The sequence below is a fragment of the Acinonyx jubatus genome, chromosome B1, assembly GCF_027475565.1.
Source record: "Acinonyx jubatus isolate Ajub_Pintada_27869175 chromosome B1, VMU_Ajub_asm_v1.0, whole genome shotgun sequence".
In the NCBI taxonomy this organism is placed as follows: domain Eukaryota; kingdom Metazoa; phylum Chordata; class Mammalia; order Carnivora; family Felidae; genus Acinonyx; species Acinonyx jubatus.
Genome location: NC_069382.1, coordinates 190,944,905 through 190,950,490, shown reverse-complemented (window position 1 = coordinate 190,950,490; position 5,586 = coordinate 190,944,905). Strand labels below are relative to the sequence as shown.

Here is a 5,586-nt window from a genome sequence, read left to right as displayed (position 1 = left end):
TGCTTTAATCCACGAGTTCCAACATGTAAATTTGGGGGAGATAAGACACCTCACTTCCTCTTTTATTTATCAACTCTAACTCAAAATTATCAGATATCTATATATTAGTGGGTGCTAAACTCTTGGCTATTAACAAAGTATTTTTCTTCCTTTTTTTTTCCTTTTGTGCAGTATTCTCTTAGTAAAGAACCCAAGAAGGCAAAAGGATGAAAGGTGGTTAGTTCAGACTCCCTCAACGCTTTCAGACAGAGGATACTGAGAGATCACAGAAATCGTATACCCACAGCAGTCAAAGGTTGTGCCAAGAAAAATGAGTTGTTAAAACAAGGAGCCAGGGGAGAACCCTGGCCCTGATTGTGGCTGCCAGGGAGACACATTTCATAAACATTCAAACCACAAACCCCATAGTCACAGATCAGAAGGGTTTCTTGGCCTGGGAGGCCAATGGAAATGAAGGTGGAAGTAAATAAATAAACAGGAGCTCTGGGAACCACATCTTATTTCCAGACCCACCTGCTGAAGGGCCTGACCATGTCATGGAGCACTGATCTGGGCAACCGCCACAAGCCCCATGTGAGCTTCTCTCTTTATATAACACATTTATCTACCACAACCGCTTTTATTATAAGGTTTTACATGCCCACTCCACGTGTGAAAAAAAAAAGACATTTAGAATGATTAAGCCGCCTGCCCTAGCATGCACAGTTAGTATGTGGTAAAATCAACTTTCGACTTTGTCTGACTTCAAAGCCCATGACAATTTTGTCATGAGCAACTAGTTCCGTCTATCATTCTACAAATAAAGACATCGCAGTCCAAGAAGCTTATGCGAGTTGTCAGAGTCAGGATGAGAATCTGGGACTCCTGACTCACTATTGGGTCAACTCCAGTCCTCCTGCCTTGCCTTGTTAATGCCAAAACAAGGAAAGCCCCATGAGGTTTTCAAGACATTTTCTGAAATGTCATGAAGTGATTGTTTTGTCATCTCTCTTTTAAAGACTTGGGTACTGGAGTCATATTGTCTTGATTTGAAGCCTCACTCTGTCATTTGAAGTTTGACATTAACAGGTTACTTAGTTTTTCTGCACTTTAGTGTCCTCATTTATAAAATGGGAAAAATGCAGTGTTTTCCTAAGAGATGTTAAGACTAGGGGTGTCTGGGTGGCTCAGTTGGTGAAGAATCTGAATCTTCACTTCAGCTCAGGTCATGATCTCATGGTTCATGGGTTCGAGCTCCACGTTGGGCTCTGCGCTGTCAGCACAGAGCCTGCTTGGGATTCTCTCTGTCCTTCTCTCTGCCCCTCCCCCTACTCTCTCTCTCTATCTCAAAATAAATAAATAAGCTTAAAAAAAGATGTGTTAAGACTAAATGAGACAATATGTGTAATTAGCTTACCATTAGGTTGAGCATACAATCACCATATCATAAATAATGGCTATCATTATTGGTCTTTCATTTCTGATGCATCAGTAGGCAAGGTGGTTCCACTGAAGCATCAGAGGCTTGGGAACCAGGAGGGTGACTGTGTGTCCCACGATACTCACAGGATTACGTCGGTACACTTCTTTAGGGGCTTGAATCAAATCACTGTTTTACACTAGAGCAAAGAGCCAAAGTATGTCTCAGGCTCACACTTTTCCAACAGGTTAGTTCATTACAATCTGCCAGACTGAGCTGGGCTCCAAGACTCCAGAGATGAAGGTGGCATAGTGCTCCCTCACACATCAGCCAGACAAAGTCCTCTCCACAAATGTGGAATCATTTATAATAATTTATAATAATTCCACTGACAGTGGAATATCATACTGTCTTGAGGAAGACATGAGACCTAATCTGTTTGGTGACCTAAGCTCTTTTAGACAGCCCCAAAGGCCACAGCAAACCTCTTTGCTTTAGCATCTGTTGAATACTCAGGTTGAAAATCCAGCCTGGGACACCAGGGTATAAGAATGAAGGACAGGGAGAGGATTACTTGTCTCTGAGCAAGGCTCTTCTCTAGGCCTTTAATCTCTCATCCATAAAATGGGTACATTTGTTAGTGTCACTAAGCATTAAAGAGGAACTATCTCTAATGCTCACTTTAGCAGCACATGTATCAAAATTAGAACAAGACAGAGAAGATTAGCATGGCCCCTATGCAAGGATGACACACGAGTTTGTGAAGCATTCCATTGTTTTTAATTGAAAAATAAAATTCATACAGAAAAAAGGAAATACATTTGGCACATAATAATAATAATAATAATAATAATCTTTAAAGTGCAAAAAAGGATGGATCCATTAGTGTTCTCTGAATTAGATCTTAATTAACTCACTACAAAACTCTAAAAAAAAAAAATCCCATGAGAAAACTGAAACTAAAGCATTGCTACATTGAGGAGCTAAATAGACAGCTTTAACCTCAGAGAAATGTCTGCTTCCCACCCCAACCAGAGCTACAGTGCTGCAGTGGGTGCCAGGGTCCAGAGGCTGTGGTCTCAGAGAGCTGAATCCAAGACAGAATCAGCAGCTCTGGCTACAGCCACAGGGAAGAAAACAGAAATCAGTCCCAGCACTGCCAGAAAAGCACTATACTAATCACCCAAAAGACTATGTGGATTTTCAGGCATCTTGAAGGGGAAAGAAGGAAAGTTAAAGGGATTGGAATTATAGTAATTCTCCTGTGTGTGAGCTCTGGTTCAAAAGTGCCACTTCCTTATGTTGTATTATCATCCTTTTCCTGGAAGGTATGGCTTAGGGAAGCAAGCGTGTGTGTGTGTGTGTGTGTGTGTGTGTGTGTGTGTGTGTGCTTCCCCTGGGAAATGACAAATGGGCTAAAGTTGTAGGAACACCAAAGATTAAAAGATGTACTTGGCTATAGGAAGTAGGGATGGGATGGGAGTGAAGTGAGGAAAGACTTTACAAGAGAACCACTTTGATTTATAAACATCATCAGAACAGGAACTGGGTTGATCTAATCCGTCCTTTTATCTTCAGCATCTAGCACAATGGCATGCAGCAGGTAGTCGGTGAGTGTCAAGTGAAAGCACAAATTAATGAAAAGGAGAAGAAGACATTCCAGACACAGGCACACAGGATGTCGGACATCACCTCCTCCATTCCAGAGTCTACTTAATAGACACGAGAATCAATCACCTAAGAGAAAGTGGGATTATCTGCTATTGTATAGCAAGCATGGGCCTAAACCTTTACATAGGTGAAGCTGCTTACTGGAAGATGTAACGGGGTCTTTTTACCTCGTATCTCACCAGTCACAGGTGGGCTTCCTCCTCAGGGAAAGGACCAGGCTGGTGGAGAGACCACAAGAGATGAGGTGAAAAGGGAGAGGCTGTCCCTCCCAAGTGCTGCAGGCACAAGAGAACAGTGCCCTTTCACTTAGGGATCGCCACACAAATGTAAAGCCCTGTGGCTGTTAGACTGGTATTAAGAAAAATAGCCCCTTCTTTTTGGGGGGGATAGGAACAAGCAAGAGCATGTTGAATTAAGGGAAATTTTTAGTTCCAGTATGAGTCAAAGCAGAAAAATGGGGAGAGGAAGATAACAGTCCCTCACTATTGGCTTAAATTGGGCAAAAGTACAGAAGACAGGAAAACAAAACAGTCCTACATGATGGAGTTCAAGGTATTGTGAATGGGCACTGCTGATGTGGGCAGGGACTAGACCATATCTTACTGATAGTTCTGGAGTTTATTCTGAAGAAAAAGAATTCCAAGGGAAATTAATAACCTAGAGAATGGCTGGATCCTATTTGATTCAGATTCTTATAATGTGGAAGATTCTGAAAATGGCCACAAATTCTTCTAGTTCCTATACGCACACCTCTTTCATCAAGGGACAGAGTATATTTCCCCCACCCCTCCTACCTGCCTTGAATCTGAATTTGGCCTTCTGCTTGCTTTAACCACTAAGACAGTAGTAAAAATGATATATTTTAAAAAGTTGAAAGTGATTACACATTAGGTCTTTCTCTCTCTTACCATATTCAAAATCCCAAGACTGCCATGGACCTGAGCCTGAACTAGTCCGCTGAAGTAGGAGGAGTCAAGTGGAGGAGACTGACGCACCAGTGTGAATAGCCTACAACAGTCAGACATGTGAGTGTGACCATCCTAGGTCATCCAGCCACCAGCCAATGCACCAGCTGACCACAGGTCCATGGGCAACCCCAACAGAGATCAGAAGTGGCTCAGACCAGAAAAGACACCCATCCAACTAACAAAATAGGTGAGTGATTTTGTTTAAAAAGTTCATGGCTGTAAGCCACTAAGCAACTAGTATGGAATGTGAGACCTTAATGTCAGCTCTTCTGCACTCATACTAATATAGTATGGAACAATAATAGACAAATAGAGAAACTACAAAAATATCCCAGAAAACAATCTCACTATATATAGAAAATGTAATATATAACAAAGGTGGTATTTCAAGACTGAACAAAATGATAAATTATTTAATAGTTCTAACACAGTTGGTTATCTTTCTAAAGAAAAGTAAGGTTAGATGTCTATCTCATGCCAAAAGTAAAGAAAAAAAAGTAAATGGATAAACTATTTAAGTGTGAAAAACAGAAAATCAAAGGACCATAAATATGCACACAACGTGGGAGTTGGGAAGACCCCAATAAACACAACAAACCCAGATGTACTCAAAAGAATATGGACATAACTGACCATAAAATATATATATATATATATATATATATATCCATTCCAAAGATACTATAAAGTCAATAAAATGGGTGAGATGGGGAGTAATAACACAGTTACAGTATCTGTAACATATGAAGTTATTGTGTCTTATCAAAAAATAAAATAGTAAAGTCTACGTATATGTAAATTGCAGAAGAGAAAATTCAAATGTACGTCAAACATAGAAGAAGATGCTCATGTTCATTGCTAGACAGGGAACAATGAAGTATTACCTTATATGTCCATTTCCTGCCAAGGCTTAAAAAGTACAATAACACTGATTGCTGGCAACGATGGAGGCAATGTACTCACATACATCGCTGTAGACATATTACTTATTACAACCACTTTGTAAAGAAACCTGAAGACATCTATTCAAAATAAAAATGCCCCTTTGATCCAAGAAATCTCTTTTAAGCCAGAAATCTCACTTTCAGAAACCTATATCATAGAAATAAAAGGAACTGAATGTAACTGTGTTTATTGCAGCATTGTTTCACAGGGGCAAAAAAAAATCAGAAATAAGACATATCAATAGAATAAGATTAATTAAATTTTAGTACATTTTTCATGGAAAATAGAGCAGTCATTAAAATGAATTTCAGCTATAACAGTTACCTTGATGGCATTTCTATTAACTAGTGACAATTAAGAAATAAGATGTACAAAAATATATGGGAGACATAATGCATTTTTTTCCTAAAGCAAATAAAGAACTCCCAATTCCTATGTATGTATGTATGTGTGTATGTATGTATTATTTTTATTCAAGTTTTAGTTAGTTAACATACAGTGCAATATTGTTTCAAGAGTAGAATTCAGTGACTCATACCCAGTGCTCATCACAAGCATCCTCCTAAATACCAATTACCCATGTAGCCCATCTCCTATCTACCT

General features: G+C 39.5%; 1 non-coding gene across 1 annotated transcript; it reads left to right on the top strand.

The window, feature by feature from the left end:
* The first annotated feature begins 2,072 nt into the window (after window positions 1–2,072).
* On the top strand, window positions 2,073–2,179 carry LOC113601042 (U6 spliceosomal RNA). Its single transcript, XR_003422182.1, has one exon. It is a non-coding gene; the product is annotated as a U6 spliceosomal RNA (small nuclear RNA).
* The last annotated feature ends 3,407 nt before the right edge of the window (window positions 2,180–5,586 follow it).